Source organism: Pseudorca crassidens, chromosome 18 (assembly GCF_039906515.1).
Source record: "Pseudorca crassidens isolate mPseCra1 chromosome 18, mPseCra1.hap1, whole genome shotgun sequence".
NCBI classification, from domain to species: domain Eukaryota; kingdom Metazoa; phylum Chordata; class Mammalia; order Artiodactyla; family Delphinidae; genus Pseudorca; species Pseudorca crassidens.
The window spans coordinates 67044402-67065866 of record NC_090313.1 but is presented as its reverse complement, the minus strand read 5'-3'; the positions used below and the strand labels follow the sequence as shown (position 1 = coordinate 67065866).

At 37.1% G+C, this 21465-nt stretch overlaps 1 protein-coding gene across 2 annotated transcripts in view; it reads right to left on the bottom strand.

Moving 5' to 3' along the window:
- Positions 1-19470, bottom strand: part of TRPC4 (transient receptor potential cation channel subfamily C member 4) — a 161869-nt gene extending 142399 nt beyond the window's left edge. The window contains exon 1 of one of the 2 annotated variants that reach the window (XM_067713290.1): positions 19193-19470. The gene's annotated coding sequence lies outside the window, so the exon portion shown is untranslated. Of the gene's footprint in view, positions 1-17901; positions 18373-19192 lie in introns of those variants that run through there. The other variant, XM_067713289.1, reaches the window with a different exon arrangement.
- Positions 19471-21465: the final 1995 nt, after the last annotated feature.

Here is a 21465-nt window from a genome sequence, read left to right as displayed (position 1 = left end):
ATTTTAAAATATTTGTGTGTTTCCTCAAAAAAATGGAACTACCATACGATCCAGCATTCCCACTTGTGGGTATGTATTCCAAGGAAATGAAAAAAGGATATCAGAGAGATGTCCACATGCCCATGTTCATTGCAGCATTATTCACAATAGCAAAGATATGGAAACAACCCAAGTATCCATCAATGCATGAATGGATAAAGAAGATACACACACACACACACACACACACACACACACACACACACACTAGAATACTATTCAGCCATGAGAAAGAAGGAAATCCTGCCATTTGTGACAACATGAATGTGCCTTGAGGGGATTAGGCTAAGTGAAATAAGCCAGACAGAAAAAGACAAATACTGTATGGTCTCACTTATCTGTGGAATCTTAAAAAAAAGTCAAAGTCATAGAAATAGAAAGAAGAAAAGTGGTTGATAAGGGCTGGGATGTGTGGGTAGGGAAACTAGTGAGAGGTTGCTTAAAGGGTACAATCTTTCCGCTATGAGAGGAATAAGATCTGAAGATCTAAGGTATAACATGGCGGCGATAGTTGATAAAACTGTATTGTATAGATGAAATCTGCTAAGAGAGTAGAACCTAAATGTTCTCACTAAAAAGAAAAAAGGAAGATAAATATGTGAGGTGGTGGATTGTTAACTAGATGCGGGAATCCTTCCACAACGTATACATGTATCAAATCACCACAACGTGTATTTTAAATATCTTACAGTTTCATTTGTCAGTTATACCTCAACAAAGTTGAAAACATATTTAGACAGTTGCAAGGATGAATCTGATTGCTATCTGAAAGTTAATCATTGCAAGGATTAACTTCGCAAGAAAAATATTTTAATGTGATTCTTCAGACACTTTTCTACTGGTGTCCTGCTAAGAATGATAAGGACCTCCTTCACATACACCATCCCTTCCCATCCTTCCATATCTTCCCCCAATGTTGGTAATCATTTTAGTATTAGGTTGAATCATATGAAGTAGTCATTTTGTATTAAAAAGTCATCACATATAGGCAGTTTCATATGATTCAAACTATTTTATATTTTAGAAATAATATTTATAAATCTATATTTCATAAATAATATTCATACATTTAAGTACTGTTTGTAAATAATAATATTCATAAATTTATATTTAATGTTCTGTTTTCATTTTAACTTTCACCTCCTGACTTCAGTGAGCTATAAATTTAATTATACATTTTCAACTTTGTAACATTTCCAGTAGGTTCTGTCACCAAAGTTGGCCCTCCATCTTTTGTCAAAGTTTGATTCTATGGTTGAAAACCATTAAGATTCATTTGCATTATAGTAACTATATGAATATCATTCATTACAGAGTTGAGTATTGGCCTGGGAATCTATTTTTTTTGTTTGTTTGTTTTTTGCTACTCAAGTAATTAATTCATCTTGAATCTGGAATTCAAGACAGACTCACCTAATTCTAATCACCATAAAAGCAAAAATTTTATATCAGTGGCTCGAGATGATGCATTGTAAATACTTTTGGAATGATGCAAAATAAAATGAAAAATAGTTCAAATTGAGCTTAATTGTATATAAGGACAGGTGATTTACAGATGATCATAATAAGCACATGTGCATTTAATCAAAAATATACAAGAAAAATTTTATATTATGCTACACCTGTATGTCAACAGAATAAGAATGGCCCAGGAGTGAGCAGACGGATGGGGACAGTATGACTGAGATACCCATTTACACGACACTATAACAAGAAGCAAGAAAAGAAGGCAATAAGCTGGTTTTCTTTGCTGTGAGGATTTGAGTAAATCACTTGTTTTCTCTATGCTTTATTTTTTTCCTTTTTAAAAAGAAAAGTGCTATAAAAGGAACAAAATGATACACTGGATTTCATCAAACTTAAAACTTTCACTCTGCAAATGATTCGTTTAAGAGATGAAACGACAAGCCACAGACGTGAAGAAAATACTTGCAAACCACATCAGCTAAATGACTAGAACATAGATATTTAAAGTACTCTCAAATCTCAACCTTGAAAAACAAAACAAGAACAAAACACATTAGATAATGCACAAAAGACATAAAGAGACACTCCATGGAAGATTATATACAGATGCAAATAAGCACATATAATTATGTCTGATATTAGCCAGTGGAGAAATGCAAATTAATGTCACAATGAGTTATCACTACTAGAAGAATGGCTGAATTTTAGGATAAAAAAATAGTAATGGCACTGAAGTACAGGTGTCACCTTATCCTACGTTCCCACATCCTTTTGCGGTTAAGGATGTGGAGAAACTGGATCATTCATACATTGCTGCTAAGCGTGCACAATGGTACAGTCACTCAGAAAGATAGTTTAGCAGTTTCTTAAAAAAATAAACATTCAACTAGCATATGACTCAATAATTACACTCTGGGCATGTATCCCAGATAAATGAAGACTTACGTTCACACAAAAAACTGTACACAAATGTTTATAGCAGTGTTGTTGGTAATGGTAACAATCTGAAAATAATCCAGATGTTAAGTAGAGTGTGGTTTATCCACACTATGGGCTACTACTCATCAATAAAAAGGAAAACAACTATTGATACACACAATACAATGCATCTCAAGAGCATTAATACTGAGTGAAAGAAGCCGATCTCCAAAGGTCATACAAAGGTGTATGATTTCAGTTATCTTACATTCTCAAAATGACAAAAATACAGTGATGCAAAACAAATGAATGGTTTCTGGTGGTTAGAGATGGTGTCTATCAAAAAAACACACAGACACACACAAGTTAAACTATAAATCAAGAGGCAGACCTTGGAACAGTCCTGTTTAAAATAGACTTGAAAAGGAAAAACAGATAAAGATTTGGTGAGTCTTATTAAAATTGAGATTGATAAAGATGGACTAGAACTAAAAAGGAAGGAATAAGGACACTGTTTCCCCAGACATTGTACAATTGGATTTAAATCCAGTCCCTAAAAAATTAATACTTTAGCAAGTGTTATAAAACCTGAAAAGGCTTGGAAACGTGATGTCATACATGCTAAGACTGATAAACAGAAAACTAGAGACTGTTCAGTAATTCATGTGGGTACACTGAGAAAATGCTTCAGATTTCAAACTTTCATTATATTATAGCATAATTGCTAAGAAACTATGTTGTGGAATTTGTCAGGTTTGGGTTTAATTCAGGGCCATACTACATAATAATTGTGTGACCTGGGAAAGCTGTTTAATCCACCTAAGCCTTTATTTTCCTCATCTGTAAAATGGGGATGATGATAGTTGTCCTGAGGCTAATAATATAAGGCAGGCAAACCAATCAGCCTAGGGCCTGCCATAGCCTACTCACTCACTAAATGTGAACTCATGTTACTTTGCTATTATTTTCAGAAAAAAAGTTGGAAAACTTCATTCTAGCCACTATCAGAGCACCTTAAACTTCCCGTACTCCCAGAATCATTAAAAGCCATCTAGTTATTTAGCATGATAATTGTGTATTTGGGGAATTGCAGTGTGACTTTAAGCTCCAATGCGATACCGCAAAGCAAGAGACTGGAAGATTTCAAGAAAAATTGTATTAGGCATGTCGCTCTTCACAGAACACTTCAGAAAATTGAACCCGTATGGTTAAAGTCTGAGCAACTTCATGGCTCAAAGAGGATTTCAGTCCTGAGGGTTTGTAATTATGCAGTTACAGAATTGTGTCTCAAAATTGATATTTATTAAAAATATATATATTTACAGTATAAATTTTTTTGGCCATCAAAAAACTTCAATAGAAAAATCTTTAATACACAAACTGCCATCATGACAGCATCCTTGGAGCGTAATGGCAGACAGAGATAGCAGAAAAGGAGGCTGGGGGAGACAGGAATATAGGAAAGGGAGAGGTATTCAGGTTCCTGAATCCTACCTTTGTCCACACCATTCTTGTTTGTAAGAGCACCTGGTCTTACTACAGGGCATGTCAAATCATACAGAGATGGATGGCACTTGAGGTCTTCACCAAGAAGACCAGAAGTAGACCCCTCCAATTTTACACCCCACCTCCCATTCCATAATCTATGTAAATGTAGATCCAGTTAGGAGACAACTGACCTTGAAGTCCTTATTCAAGAAAGCCTTCAGGTCTGTGAGCAGGTGCTCTTGGTCATTAGTACTAATAAGAGAAAAGTGGCATGATGGCTTTCTGGCAAATCTACATGGTATGTAGAGAAAAAGAAGGTAGTACTCAGGTCACAAAGGATTAAGGTCTAAAGTATCTGCTTTTTTACAGGTCTGTGGAGTAGAAATGAAGTGGTCCTCTGGGTTGGGTTTGAGAGATCCCAAACATCTTCTCTTTCCTCAAGGACTGTCTTAGATAAAGGTTATAACCCCAAAGTTCTCCAGATGACACCCCAGAACTTTGGGGGAAGGCTGATTACCTTCCTCCAGATATATCAAGAGACTGACTGAAGTCCCATCACAGCCCACTGCATGGGCCTGGATTCCCACAGTCAGATGAAATCTATGGGCTTCCTGGGCAGAGGATTGGGTGTGCAGCTACGGAGGCTCAGGTACTGGATAGGAAGGTAGCCCAGTGGGCAAGCGAGCTCAGCAGTCCTCCAGCTTGTGCATTTGTTGTCCCAGCCAATATGAAAACTGTGTTTCATCCATACCGTGAAATACTACTAAGGAATGAAAAGGAACAAGCTATTGATAAACACAACTACTTGGATGAATCTAGGGTTGGTGGCCAAGAGGTTCCACTGGAAGGAAAGTCCAGCTTTAGGGTGGGTTCTCCTGAAGCTCAGAGATGGTCTACTTGTTGTTGACCATGAGATGAACTCCTTTCCATGGTGGTAGATGTGGTGTTCAGGACCATGGTCACAACCATCAGACTGTGGGCTGAGGGACAGGTTAGGAATGTCAGATCAAAAAACAAATATGCATCTCACTTCTGGGACAGGACCAACCAGGTTAAATAGAATTTAATCTAACCCCTCACTCTCTTCTGAGCAAACATAATGGTCCTTTAGCCAGACCCTCCTCTAAGGCCTCATCATACTTAAAGCCATTTATTAACCTGGAAGGGGCTGTGGAGAGAACTTAAGGTTCTCCATTCCTGGAAGGTTCATACTGACAACCTAACAGTCACTTGTCAGTCTGGAGCTGAGACCACGCTGTGTTTGGACTTAATGATGGATCTGTACAGTCTATATTGGGAAGATGGCATCTTCCTCATCCACTTCTGAATCCCTTTTGCACAGAATAAAACTACAATGTATATTTTTTCAAAAAAGACAATAGTGCACATCTCAGGGTAAACAAGGTCTGATTTGGATCATATGAACACAACTAGCAGATATATTAATCAAATGCTGAATGATACTGATGAAAAATTCAGAGATAATATCTCATAGGTAGGTTCGGGTGACGTCTTAAGTTACATGAACTGGTTACTATAATGTTGGGCACATCTGCAGAACACCATTAAGGAAACATTTCAGGCCTTAGGCAATTTTAGCAATAACAGTTATAACTAACACAAACAGCAGTGAGCGATGACACTTTCCCAACCTTGTATAATGGATTTCGAATGGAGAAATGAAGATTACTCAGAAAACCACAAGCCTGAAAAAAAATCTCACCTCAGTGACAGAGGTCATATTGCTACTGCATCATATTGCCTCTACTTTTTGTTCAGTTAATAGTGTCTCTGTTATTCAATAAGAAAGAGCTACTGGTTGGAACTTAATTACAATTGATTTGAGCCACATAAATACGGTTTTATTTAGAATTTATTATTTTATACAAAATAACTTTAAAATGATGGTTTAAAATGGTTGTTCTAATGTCATAGACTTGGTCATTTTGCAAGACTAATGTTACTCCTGAGCTAATAAAAAAAAGCAGGTTAAACGTTCCAAAACTCCTTTGCAGTTGCTATATTCATCTCTCTGTGGGTATAATTATGTATCTATACTATACCATATAAGTATAATTTCTTTCTTTTAAACATTTTGACTCAATTTTTCGGCATTAAATTCAAAATATAAAAGAACTACTTGTGTTTCTGACCATGATAGAATGGCATGTAGTGGACTAACATTCCTTCTGATAACATTTAGAAAAGCTGGGTAAATATGAACAAACAAGCAAATAAACAAACCTCTGTCTAAAGAAAAGTTCCAATTATCATACTAAGTAAAGCAAGTCAGAGAAAGACAAATATCATATGATATCACTTATATGTGGACTCTAAAAAAATGATACAAATGAACTTATTTACAAAACAGAAACAGACTCACAGACTTAGAAAACAAACTTATGGTTACCAAAGGGGAAAGTTGGGCAGGGAGGGACAAATTAGGAGGTTGGGATTAACATATACACACTGCTACATATAAGATAGATAATCAGTAAGGACCTAGTGAATAGCACAAGGAACTCTACTCAGTACTCTGTAATAACCTATATTGGAAAAGAATCTAAAAAAGAATGGATATATGTATATGTATAACTGAATCACTTTGCTGTTTACCTGAAACTAACACAGCATTGTAAATCAACTGTACTCCAATATAAAATAATTTTTTTAAAAAAAATCAACTTAAAAAAAAAAAGAGTCACAGAGCTGACTAGGACTTCAGAAGCCAATATCTCAGTTAGGGAGAAACCACAGAGAGATGACCTGACCTTCTACAAACCACATTTCCCCTCAATGCTTCTGCCAAGGCAAATACAAGTTTCTCATGTCCTGGTAAGAAGGGAGACAGATGGAAGTGAGTCTCACACTCAGCAGCAATTTTCTCAAAGCATTTGTTAAAATCTTAAGCTTTGCAGGAAAATAAGTAAGACACTTATCAGAAAGCTGCTGAAATATAGAGTGTTCATCAATCTCGCAAAAATGCAGAGGAAAAATTCATATTCAGGAACCTTCAAGGAGAAGCGATCTATTAAATAGCCAAGGTTCTCAGACCCTGGGGTCTTATAACATATCAACGGGGTCAACCAGGGGTTTATGGGCTTGCAAAGTCTGAAATTAGCCTCTCATCAGCTTAGGTTCTGGTTGGATTAAGATGTTTACTCCCATTTTATCTGCCTTGCAGAGGATAGATAAAGCTATTAAAAATATCCAGATTACAGCACAGAGAGCAAAAATGTGTGGAAATACATTAAAAGAAGAATTAAAAGAATACTAGATATATGACACAGACTAAAAAGGAAAAAAAATGTGTAACTGGGGGTGTCAAGGGGGAAAAAAGGTAGGTGCAAAACTACCTCTGAAGAGATAATGACCAAGAATTTTCCAAAACTGATAGCAAGCCATCCTTCAGAAATGTTCCAAGCGCCAAGCAGCAGAAATCCAAAGAGATCACTTCGGTACATGATTGTAAAACTACTGAAAACGAAAGACTAAAAGAAAACATAAAGGCAACCAAAAACAAAGAACGCGTTGCCTTCAAAGGAGCCACAATCAAACTGATGGCTGACGTTTCAGCAGAAATGACAGAAGTCAAAAGTCAATTGAGTGGCATAAGGTACTGGAAGAAAATAATTTTTACTCTAGAATACTATAACCAATGGAAATAGCTTTAAAAGGGAGATCAAATAAAAACATTTTCAATCAAACAAAAACTGAGAAAAATTTTTGCCAACATACTGACACTAAACATGCTGAAGAAGACGCTTGGTTGCCCACAGAGGCGTGGCGGTGCTACAAAGAACAGAGGGCATATAAAGACAGCAGGTGTAGCATCTGCAATTATAAAAATAAAAAGGAAAACCAAAATTAAAAACTAAAACAGGTTTATAATTGTTCTTGAAAAAAATTAAATCTATCCAGCTCAGCCCACCCCTCCACCAAATGCATGTATGTCAGCGTGTATAAAATTTTATTTTTTAAAAGATCAATATACTGTCCCTCAAGTTTATTTCCACTTTCTTCTGTGATAAGAAAGAAAGATGACTATAGCTCATCAATAGTCAGGTAAACGTTTTGCATTGGTTGGTCTTACACATATATGTCAAATAATTGGCAAACACTTTCAAAGTACTGCTGTGAATTTTAAGAAAATAAACTGAAAGTATTTGCTGCATGAATTAAAATTAAAGGGTTAAACTCTTTTTAAAATGAATGAGTAGTTATGATTAATAAATCAGTAGTATATCTTAAGTATTTTGTTATTTCAGGCAAGACATTTAAAATATTCATATAGATCTTTATAGTGAATTCGTATAATATTTATCCTTATGATTATGGTCAGCATTTATTTTAGTGTAAAACACAAAAATGGTCAGAAATCCCAGCACCATCATGTAATGACTTTCCCCTCATAATGGAGCAGAGCATATAACTGACCATTTTCCTTAAACACAATAGTTTAATCGTGCCCCTTGTATACCAAGAAAGAATGTAACAATGCGAAATTTCCTTTCTTAAAATCCTTTGCTTAAGCCCTTCTTGATATGAAATTTTCTTAAATATATTAGAAAGAAACTTTTATCTCTAACCTAAAGAAAAGAAACTAACAAGAGTATTTTATCAGAAGTCATGATTCATTAGAGGTTGCAATGAAATTTCACCATGAACACAGAACCTTACCACAATTTTATAAATCTTCAGAGAAATAAATGTTCATCATACTTGCCATCTACATACGGAAGTACCCTGATCTGGTAGAGGCAGCAGGGAATGTTGGTTCCTATATGGCCATTTCTCTGTCATCAGCCTCCAGTCTATGAGGGAGCAGCCTTAAACACAGGACCAATTAGACAATTGAAGATGCCCATCTGTAGATATGAGGACGGAGTGCAAGCAGTAGATATTATTGAATGCTGCACTGGAAGTGAACCAAAGGGTGTATGAAACCCTTTGAGCAGTCACTGTCTTTGTTATACCTGTACATCCATTTTATTATGATTCAAATCAAAACAAATTCCGGCAGACTCTGAAACACTCCTAAAAGCTATTGAATACCGATGCATTCTATGAGCAGAGGTTATCCTTAATCACATTAAATAATTGACACATTATATATTTTTATAGATGAGAAGATCTTGACTCATAAGATAGTAGTTCAGTTTTCAAATAACTCTTTAAATAAACTGAAACGAATCAAGGTTATATGGTTCAAATATACCTAAGTTATTCAACAGTGGATCATTTCAAATACTCAATTTGTTGAAAAAAAAGTGGTAATTTTAATATCTAATTGTTCCCAATATTTCAGTGATATCAATATAATAACCAGTAAGAAAATATTTAAGAAGATTAGAAAGTTAGGTTTTAAATTCTGGTTTTAGTGATTCACTGTTAAGTACAACTGACAAAAGCAGTTTTTGTTCTTCAGGTTAGATTTTTTGATATTTTATATGTTGGGAAAAATTCTTTATCATAAGCACTATTATAATGAAATGATTTTTCATTAAGGCTTCTTTTATTCATGAAAGGGCAAAATTACTTGCTGGTTCACTCTGTTCCACGAATGTGCTGGAGTGCTAAATGAAAATATACGGTTCACTTCTCTAAGTAGTTTGCACGTTACAAATCAGAATGTTAAGCTGTGAGGTTAAAATGAACCAGATAAGCAAAGAAGTCTTTTCCTTCTGCCAACATTTTCTTTTTATACAGCACATACAGAGAGACATATTTTTTTTTTAGATACAAAGCTATTTAATATCCTACAGAGCAATAATAACCCGAATATTTGAGTGTTCTTTAAAAATATTTTTTTCTCTTTAATTGCAGAGGCTATTAGAGGCTTAGAGACAGGCACTCTGATTATTTCACATGATAACTCTCAGACAAAAAAAATTTCTGGTAGAGTGGTTAGTCCTAGGGATGTACTCCCCCAAACATGATTCTAAAAACATGAATGTAGCTCAGTGTAGCTCCCTTTTTGTTCCCAATATTTAAGACCATGAGGTAGCTGGCCTATTTCGAGGCCTTCAATACATGCTCAGCTGTAGACAGAAGAGCTTCCTAGAAACACTAACAGTGGATACTGAGAACTCTTAGATGATTCTAGGATAGTTTCATCCATCTAAGAATATCTTGAGCCAAAGTTTTTCATGTACCAAGGCAAAGGGATAGGGGGGTGAGGATCCAAGTCAAGATATCCCTAGCTCTAAAACTGGCTTCTTCTCTTAGGTTTGCTTCATTGGTTCAAAGGACCATTGGGCAACATGTGGCTGTATCACCATAAATCCATCAAGACTTTGGAAAACACTTTATCTCCTAAAATACATCACCTTTGAATGGTAATTCAGTAATATCTATATATAAAAGGAAAGCACCATCTTTAACAGTGTCAATAATACTATTTAAATTTAACATAAATTTCTGGTTGGAAACTCTAAGCCCCACCCTTACAGAAAACAACTGGAAGCAAGGAAGATGCGTTGGATTTCTTCCAACATGACCTGATGTTATTTTTTTTTTAATTCCAAATATAGACTATATTTATTTTAGCATGACTTGTTATTTTCCTAATAAGTTTTCTATTTCCATGAGAAGAAATCAGGTGACAATAGAACAGCAAAACATCTACAAGATAACAGGGGACACTAGAACATGTTAAGAGGCTTATGAGAATCCTTTTTGGAAATCTTAAACCAAAAGGTAGTATGTGCCTCTCTGTATGCTCAGCATCTAGTAGAGTGATTGCCATGCATTAAATAAGTCCTTCATGAAGCATTCTATATGTGTGTATATGTATCATATATGTATATAGTATTTTAAAATATCATTTGGTAAGATTTGAGCATTTGCTTAAAAAAAGACTTTTGAATTAGATGAACTTCCAAGCCATTCATTACATACCTAACCTTTCTACAGGGACACTAATACATTGGCAAAAAACTTCTTTTGTCTTTTATAGGCTACTTTACCCTCTTTGCTAACAATTTTTATCTCCCTGTCTCTGATAATTACTCTGTAAGCATCATCTTAAGAACTCATCCCCAGGAGCAATCTCCCACTCTGTATCATTCTGTACTACTTATATAGCATTATATATAGCTATATGTACAGGCTTACATATATATACATATACAGTCCATACAGATGGAGATATATATAATTTATGCTTAATTAATGAATTTAAATGCAGGTTTTAAGGGCTGGTATATGTTTAAATGCATATATATATATACATATATATATATATTTCTACAGTTAAACGAATCCCAACATTGCTTGTCAAACTACAACTATCACAGAAGAGAATTCATTTAAAGTGTAGCCTTCAATGTGATCTTCAGCTCATACAGCCTAAAGATTTTCTGTAAAGGGATCTTTACATAAAACGATACCCATGCTTCACAAACAGTAAGGATGACTATATATAAAGCATGATGGATTCTCCATCCTTCACTCAGTGTACACTATGCACCACGCCTGTCCTTTCATCCTTCTATCCTATTTGGGGGGATTCATATTGGTACGTGACCAGTTCCTTGAAGGTACAGCATATTAAAATACACAGGCTGAGCATAGCAGCTGACAATAATCGCCCATGCATTCATTGATTCCATTCACCCATTCAAAAAGCATATGTTGAACACTAATTATCTTAATTCTGTGAAAATGAAAATTACGATCCCATGAGCTATGAACTATGATCCTGGTATGCACAGGGTACTAGCTTACGCAATTGTGTTGTTTCTCCACTATCATTTAGAGGTAAAATATATTAAAAGTGTAGCAGAGTACCTGAACACTGTTCATACACTTTCATTTGTAAGAATTTTACTCTTAATTACGTAGAATAAAAAGACTAAAAATACACCAACCACCCTCCAAAAAATAATAGCTCATGCCACCCACAGTTGGACATCATATACTGTCAAGGTTTTGACATGAATTTTTAGCTTAATTTACCAAATCTAATCACACCAAAGAAGTCTCTGACTTTTAGTTCAGTAGGTATTCCTGAGAAATACTTGTTTTGTCCTCTTTCAACTCTAATCACACTTCTCATGGTGTAATAGAACTTAAACTCCCTCCTAAGAATTTCAGCACAGCACCACTTAAACTAAAGCACATTAATAATATAATTGGTTATATAAATCCTGTGAAAATGAGCATTATAGTTGACTGAAAGTTATGTCCATTGAATAATGGACATAAAAGTTGACTGAAATTTATGTCCATTGAATAATGGCGGGTTATGTTTATAACATAGGAAGTAATATGGTACTCACTATATCACATAAGTGCAAAGTTATCATTCTAATGGCTTCATTAGTTAAATAAATATGCTCACAATTATATGCTCGCAATGGAATTATAAAACTGAAATAAATTAAGTGTGCTTAATTGCAAAAGCGTAATATTTTTGACAGTCAAAGTCACTTAAAAACTTACACATTGGGCTTCCCTGGTGGCACAGTGGTTGAGAGTCCGCCTGCCGATGCAGGGGACACGGGTTCGTGCCCTGGTCCGGGAAGATCCCACATGCCGTGGAGCGGCTGGGCCCGTGAGCCATGGCCGCCGAGCCTGCGCATCCGGAGCTTGTGCTCCGCAACGGGAGAGGCCACAACAGTGAGAGGCCCGTGTAGCGCAAGAAAAAACCTCACACATTTTTTGACCATTCTCTGGGTTTCTTAAAGGAGTTTACTGTCTAGTTCAGGAGATATACCTCTACCCATCTGCAAGGCAGAATATAACAAGGGTTTTGCTTGTGTTTATACGCGCGACACCTGGAGACATAAAGGAAACTTTCAAGGAGACAGTGATATTGAGCTAGGTTTTGGTGCCTGGAGAACATTTTGACAGGAAGCAATAAGGGAAAAGTTATTCTGTACAGAGGGAGCTTTGCCAGCAAATGCAAAGATGAAGATCTAATTTGTGCGTCACTCGTCTATTTATTCAATTATTCATTTACTAATATTCAAACAATATCTACTGAATGGATATCACTTCAGTGCTAATTTTTGCAATGGTATGATATATATTCAAAAAAGTTATTTCCTCCATTTTTGACATCAACAGGTTTTTGGATTTAAGCACATTGGTTTTAAATTCAGGTGTAGGTTTAAAGAAAAAAAAAACCCATGGCAAGTTTGTTAAAATGTGCCACCAGCTGACAGATATCTTCTGGGATGCATGAAAGAGCACTCCCCTCATTAACTACCAAGGGACATGCAAAATAATTAGGAACTTAAAACGAAAACAAAACAAACACTTGTCTAGAAATTTCATATAACACTAATAAGATGCAATATAAACCTGTCTTAACATGACTGTGTTTTGTACAAAGACATTTTATCAACAGCCTGAAGATGTTCTAAAGTTTTGAATGACAATTTTTTATTTAGAAATTATAATCTCATGACTATTTAAAAATTTATTACCTTGAATGCTATCCATGAAAATAAGCCTTTTTTTCTTTCCACATATGTTACATTTAGATTTGAGAGTAAGAAAGGAAATAATTTTAAGAAACTAGCTTAATCTGAGTAGCTCATCTCCTGCTCTGCTTCAAAACCCATGGAGCTTTAGTTAAGAGTATTGTTTCAAATTCTAGCCTCATAATGGGGTCTAGCCTCATAATTATGTCCCAGTGTTATAACATTTGAAAAATTCAAGCAATAAATGGCTGCAAGAATACAATGACTTTATGGATCTTGTTAAAAGATTACTAATTTTATTTTGGAGACCATAAGAATCAAGGAAAAAGAGTATTGGCTTTAGAATCAAGTAGACATGGGTTCAAATCCTGACTCTACCATAAAGCAGCTTTGTGTTTTTTTTTTTTTTTAGTAATTTAGTCTTTTCAGATTTGTTAAAAGGTAGTAATAATACCTTAGTGAAGATGTGAAGATAAATGTGAGAAAAAATATTTTTTTCTAAGTTTCTAGCATAGCTCTTGGCATACCTTAAGTACCCATAAATAATGGCCCCCTCTCTTTTTCCTCCTTTCCTTTTTTCATAATAGTTCCTGTTTTCCTGTCTTAAGTAAAATTTACTCTTGATAATATTTGTTCAAGGAATGACTTATGGTAACTTTTTCAACATATTTCAAAAACATAGCAAACTACAGGCAGAGTGTAACGAATGCATATCTGATTCATTACATTTCACTTGCCATTTCTCAAAAAGAATGCAGTGTGCTAGATAAAGCCATCAAAGCATGTTTTTAAATTAACATTTTACTTAACATTTTCTAATTTTATGAATAAAACTGTGCCCATGTGTCATCTGTTGCTTCCCAAGAAGCCGTTACTCAGTGACACTGCAAAACATTTTTATAAGGATTGACAAAACATATACTAATATTAATGGGATATCAGTTAAAAGAAAATATCAAGTACTGAAACTATTGTCTCTCTTTTATAACCTGTTTAAGTGAAACTGAACTTTCAGAGGGATGACTGAGATTTTTAAAAAATTTAAGTATATCTACATTTACTGAATAGTTCATGGAACAATGTAGTTTTAAATTGATACATTTCCAATGCATGTGTCTTTAATTTTCAGTTTCACAAATGAAGAGCTTCTTCTCCTAAATGTATTTTTTCATCGTACAGTATTTTGGTAATACTAATGTTTTCAGAGATCAGGTCTTTATTTGTACTGATTAAAAAGATACAGCTATGTATGATATTACATCCCTGATCAAAATATTCTCAAATCTCTTAAAATATTAAGGTCTCAATGCATCTTGGAGGATTAGAACTAGAAAACATAAGGAGAGGAAAGATAGTTCTAAAGCAGTTTTTCATCACAACTAGACAGAAGCAAATGTCCAATTTAAGTTGGGTTGAATTAACAAGTTTTAATGTTTATTTGGTATGAGTATGTGTTGTGCGGCATGATGAAGCATAAATGAGGTGAAAAGATAAGGTTTTTGTTTTGAGCTGTCTCTTCATCTTTTTTTTTGCGGTACGCAGGCCTCTCACTGTCGCGGCCTCTCCCGTTGCGGAGCACAGGCTCCGGACGCGCAGGCTCAGCGGCCATGGCTCACGGGCCCAGCCGCTCCCTGGCATGTGGGATCTTCCTGGACCGGGGCACGAACCCGCGTCCCCTGCATCGGCAGGCGGACTCTCAACCACTGCGCCACCAGGGAAGCCCCATCATTTTTAATAAGAACCAAAATGCTTATGGTAGGTTTTCCATAGATATTAAAGAGGTGAGTAACACGAGTTTCAGTTTGGCCCAGACAATACAACGTGGGAGGAAAAGATGCACATTAGAATCTGATCTCATAAAATGTTCAGCAATTATGATTTTGAAAAAAAGAAAAGTTAATAGTTTATTATATTTCCCTTCATCTAGCTTGTTTTTAAAAATAAACCAAGCACATTTTCATAAGAAAATATTCAGTCCACAGTTTTACTTTCCTAGCTAGTGTTTAGCATTTCTTCTATATCTTTATTTACAAAATCCTTTATCTCTTGGAGCACTGATATTCACAATATTAACTACTGAACAAAAGTGTGCATGTCTTCATTTTTGTTCCAATATATGAATTAATTAGAAAAGGCAGATTGTCAGTTTTCAGTTGCTAAATATAATGTTGATAATCTGAATTGCCATAAATTATCCTGACAATTAAACATGCAGGCATACAACTACGACAATATTTTCTACAATATATTTGTGAAAGTATTTTCAATTCAGTGGGGTTAATCAGTGCATCCCTAGAGGTTATTATTATACTTCAATAGAAATTTATCACATTTATAATAGGGTTTAAGTTTAAAAGTTTAAAATGTATGTACTGAACATGATATTCAAATTCCCCTAATCAGAAAGAATAAAAGCAATGTCTGGTATTTCCTACGTATATAAAGTATGCGTTAATAAAGTTTATCTTATGTGGAAAGTTATTTGCTCTCTTACCATTTTAATAATCAAAGTGGCCATAAAATTTATATAGAACTTTAATTTTCTCAAGGTTTTCTCTTTGCATTTTGAACTTGGCTTTATAGGAATAACTGCCACAGAAAAACAAATAATGTAAAAATTACAAAATGTTAAAGCTTATAAGTAATGGAAAATTTATTCCACCTCTTATATCTGTGAGAATGACCATTAAGCAAGTAAATTGAAACTTACTTTTCAAAAACCAAGATTTTCAGAGTTAATATTTGACAGGATTTACTAAAGATACATGTTTCTTTTACCTGTTGAGCTGAGATAAATTATGCTTTGATGAATGCCCATGTTCCTTTAAGCTCTTAACTAAGTGGAAGAACTTTTCTAAATTTGCAATTACAAATCTTCTTGCTATGCCTTAAACTGTCTGCCTACCTAACTAAATATTCATTCACTCAATGAATATTAAGTACATCTTATGTATCAATTTAATTAACCTGTTAGTACTTCTCTTTGTGTGTAACCTTCTTGGCACTTCACTCCACAACAGCAAGCTTAGCAGGGTAGCTGAGCTCTGATCAGCTCTACTGAAAGAGTCTCCAGCTCTGTGGTCTCATTCATGAATAATGAAAGTGCTTGCTTGCTTTCTACCTGTACTAACCGTCCATTAATTCAAGGTATTTGCATAAAATACTTTGATAAAGCCAATTTAACTTCTACCGACATACTGATTTGCATTAACTGCATTAATTTATAAATATAGTTTTTAAAGTGCTTCTTTAGCAATATCTTACTAAATTTTGATTCTAATATTCGAACTGCTAGTTATCCCTTTATCTTATTGATTCTTTGCCTTCCATACTTAAAAGAGATGTGTTTCTTGGTCTACTGTCCGGGTGAACAGAAGTAGGTATTACAAATCTAAGTATAAATAGCCAACCATAACACAGTGATGACGATTTCAATGTTTTAACATATCCACCCACTCTTACTCTCCCTAATTCAGAATTAAAAAAAAAACACACAACAAACTCTAGCTACCCTTTTCTCTTAAAGAATTTGTAATATGTTTTGTGCAGCAATTACTGTAATAGGAAATCCAGAAAGTATATGAGAACGGAATTTTTTTTTCAGTGTTACAAGTATGTTTTAAATTTCCTTTTAATAAAACAAGTAAACCTTGCTTCTGTCTCCCCCTGCTCCTTTGGCTTGGTGCTTACTCAGAGTAAGCGACCTGCTGCATTTGTCCCCTGTGGATATTAACCACGAAGGGCCACCCTAAGAAACCATGTGAACAGGATTACACCATAGTGGATACAGCATGGTGAATACAGACAAGACACGGAGCTCCCTTGTCTCAATCTCTCCCAACCGTCCATCCCCTTCCAGTAGTCTCTAGTTACCTCATCACAAAAGGCAGCTGAGTTCTCAGCTAGAACAACAAGTTGTGCAGCAAATCTCAGTGATTCAGCCAAGTAGCAAACAGGGTCATTGGCTTAGTTGGAATTTCAGTTGCCAAGCAAACTAGGAATCCCTAGCCTGGGTCCAGCGACACGGATAAGTGTTTCTGTTTTTTGATAGAGAATGAAAATGACGCAGAGTATAATTGATCGACAGGATATTGATCACTATCCTTTCTTCATTACCCCAGTTTAGGTACCAGAATCTAAGGGCTCACTTATATACGCCCAGGGGCCACCAAGATCTCCATTTTCCCTAAATGCATAAAAGGCTAAAAACAGCCTTCTTTCCCAGCTCCATATCGTGGCTGCTGCTGCTTTGAGTACCATATAAGTCACACTGGGGGTTCACTCTTTGCCCTCTCCCCTGCTTTAAAGCCGGCTGCGGTGAAAGGCTGAGAACTCCAGCTCAGCCTGGGTCCATCACAGAAAGCTTCACGGACCCAGTCCCAAGCCTTAAAGAGAAACCGTGCAGCCGGAGCCTCTTGAACTCGTAACCCCCCAGGGATGTCCGCCTCCCAAGAGAGAGCCGGCTTCCCAGGCAGCTTGAGAAACTTAACCGAGATCCCAGAAAGCAGGCGAGGTATAGCTCGGGTCAAATGGAGCTCTGAGGCGACACCCTCTTTACCTGCAAAGTTGTAATCTTCTGGCTGAAGAGGGATCGAGTCAAGGTCGGCGGCGCGGGTGCTTTGCCGGGTGAGAGCACGCCCGGCAAATTCCAACGGGATTTCCTTAGTCTCCGCCGAGTTTTGGAGCATTCCAAGGAAAACGCACGAAGCTGGAGCCCACGCAGCTGGCACCGAACTGGGCGGAGTGAGGATGCTCTGAGAGTGATGCCATGGGAGGCGGGGGAGGGGAGGCCCTGGAGGGGGAGGTGAGCTCCGGGGGAGGAGAACCTCGCCCACCCTCGCCCTTACGGACCCCTCCGGATAAAGTTAGCGTTCCCACGGCTGTCAGCCGATGAACCCAGAGGAAGGCACCCCTCCCTCCATCTCCGGCGGCTGCCTGACTCGGGGTCCGCACAGACCGGGCTCGGAGGGGACCACTCGTGAAGATGCGCGTCCCACGCACCGCTCTGCCTGGCGGTGGATGGGACCCGCGCGAGGGCAGGACCCCGGCTCGGCTGTCCAGGAATACCCTCCGCCTCCCGGGGCCAAATGTTTGGGGTGAACGAAGTGTTTGGGGGCAGGCGAGCTCACCACAAACCAGCGGTCATCCAGCCCTGCCGGTGGCCAGAACCCACCCAGTGATCCTGGAGGCGAGCCAGACACACCTCCAGGCTCCGGGCGAGCTCTGCAGGCTGCCCGACTCCAGTTCGCGTCAGGACCCGGCTTCTGAGCACCCTGCTCCCACCCTAGTAAACAAGCACCCGGGCGGCAGGTCGCCTGACTTGAAAAAGTAACCGCCACCCTCACCCCGTAACTCTCAAAGCTTCTCTCACTCTGGCTCTTCTGGGGTCCCGGCACCCGCTCTCCCGTCCTCAAGGTGTCAGACTTCCCCTGCAAGAGCAGGCGTCTGCGGCTTGCTACTAGTGTCAACAATGGAGACAGTCGCAATGAATAAATAACGAGGCAGCGTTCCACCCACCCTCATCCAGCTCTGTCTTTGCAACAGGCATAGGAAATCAGTAAGTTTCCAAATATCAACTAAAACCCCAAACGCGCACCAGCCTAGGAGCGCGAAGTTCGGTGGCTTCAGGTGGGATGTATTGAGAGACAGAGAGAGAGAGAGAGAGAGAGACAGAGAGAGAGAGAGAGGGAGGGAGGGAGGGAGAGAGAGAGATGGATGCTCCCATCAGCGTACTGAGATTTCAGGATAAAAGTTATCTTTTGGCAATCACTTTAATGGTCACATCTGAGAATAAGATCCAAGTGTTTAGAGGAAAAACATATATATCGGCAAAGTTGGCAATAACTTACTTGCTTGCCACTGCGACGCGGTGATTCCCAGCTTGTCACTCACGGAGGCTTTGTTGGTCACGACCCAGGGACTGGAGAGTCCATTTGTAAAATAGAGAGTGGCGTCCACGCGGAATCTTAGCTAGCGATTAGCGATTACCCGTCTTGACACCCTCGGGTTCTACTTGATTCGTTTTATCTTCTAAAAGCCCTGGGGTGAGCTGCTGGTCGCCCGTTGCGTCCCAGCAGATGCCTGCTCCAGCTTCGCGCTTGTGCAACAGATGAGTGGCAACCCTTTCTCCCTGTCCCAGCCACACACGTCGTTACATCTTCTGGGAATCAGTGCTCTGGCGACTGCTGGGAGGACCAGTTTCTTCCCAAGAAATGTTCCCCCAAGGGAGTCAAGAATAGGCGGCAAGAAAGACCCCTACGCAGACTCCAAAGTGCAACATTAGAGAATTTCCTTCTTGGCTTTTATATTTTCCTTCTAAGTTCAAAAGAGTTGAGGGGGTTTTTGCTTGTTTGTTTTCTTTTTCTTTTTGAGTATTTACATGAGTAAAGAGGATATTGCTAGAGATCACCCCCTGGGGTGATGTGCATGCTGCTTTTTATAAAAAATCACTTTTCTTATTTCTAAACTTTTCTTTCTCTCTAGCTTAAGGCTCTTCTCATGGGTTTCTCTCAAGCCCAGGCTTGACCCCTGTTGTAAATTTCTAGGTCATCTACAAATACTGAGGTACACAGAAGCAAACGTGGTTCCTATAATATCTCTCCAGAAAATAATTAAAGGCACAAACAACAAAGGGATTCCTTTCTTTCCTCAAATCTCTCTCTTTTCACTTCTTTACCACAAAAGTACTTTAACATTTTTAAACAGTTTGTAAAATGTTTTATGTTAAACAATGGCAATTATGAAATATGCAGGAACACATGTATCTGTAGACATGGTAATGAACTTTATAATAAATACAAATCTACTTTCTGCCTAACAAGGGAGGGGGAGGACAGCATATATGAAAATCTATTTTATGCAATGGAGCAGTAAATATTTTTGTATTTTTTCATGAAACAACTTATATTCCCATTAATTATCAGTAATTAAAATGTTTTAATGCCTAAGAAACAAAAGTGAAGCTGACGTTTATTAAGGTAATGTTTTGTCTCAGCCTGATAAACAAAAGCCTACATATTTAAGTGTGTGTCTTTTAAAATAAACCCGTAACAGAATTCCACATACTAAGATGAGTGTATGCCTTTGTAATACATTTAAAAATACATGCAAAAGAAAGTGGACCACTGATGACACATACCCATTAAAGGCTGAGAACTTTACTTTGCAACCTTAGCTTCTGTAATGCCTGCTCCTGCCTCTCTCAGGATATGTTCTTTATAACAAATGCCATCTCTGTCATGATGTTGGTGAGATGCATTTTGTCAACTTCCCTAATTTGGCAGTTTTTCCATAAAAAATGTGCCTGTGAATGTACCATAAATACAAAACAGAAAGGAACAGGGAGGGCAGCCATCTGAGTAGGCTGTGTTTCCATGGGAAGAGGAATGTTCTATTGATCCCTGAGCCTCATTTGCAACACTTTCATGTGCTTATTGATGGCTGACCTCATGCCACCTACTAAAATGATTAACGACTACAAGAAAGTTACTTGAAATCTATTTAAATAACACTAAACTGGTATATTACAGTCATTAACAATAGAAGGACAATTCGCTTTTGTTTAAATTTTAAAATACAAAGGTGACATCATTCCGCAAACTGGCATTCCACTTAAAATGCAATTCACTGAACTCACAGAAATTTACAATAAAAGGTTATATGGTTACTTGAAATTTCTTTTGAGTACCTTAGTCAGAAAAACAAGAACGTGCTCATTTTGAAATTAGCAAGAGATAAGTGAGTGACCTCAGAAATGATACCAGTGAAACTATTCTCTACAATGCCTATTTATTCATAGCTAAAGTGTATCATGGAACTGGAATTACAATTGTTTCAGGAACTTTCAACTTCTTTCTAAAAATTATTCTTCCACTTTGGAGTTGATTAGTAACATGCGAAGAACTTTCTTCCAAAGCTGCTGTATCTCGGACTTAAAGGCAATCACAAAGAGAGGTTATTGGAAGAGGTATTTGGAAAATTTATTTTTTTACATGTGTCACTAACAGGATTTTATGTGATATACATATATATGTGATTTTATATATATATAATACTCTGTATATAATGATGCCATCATCATCATCATTACATGATAATCGCCTTTACTTGCTTACCTTAGGCA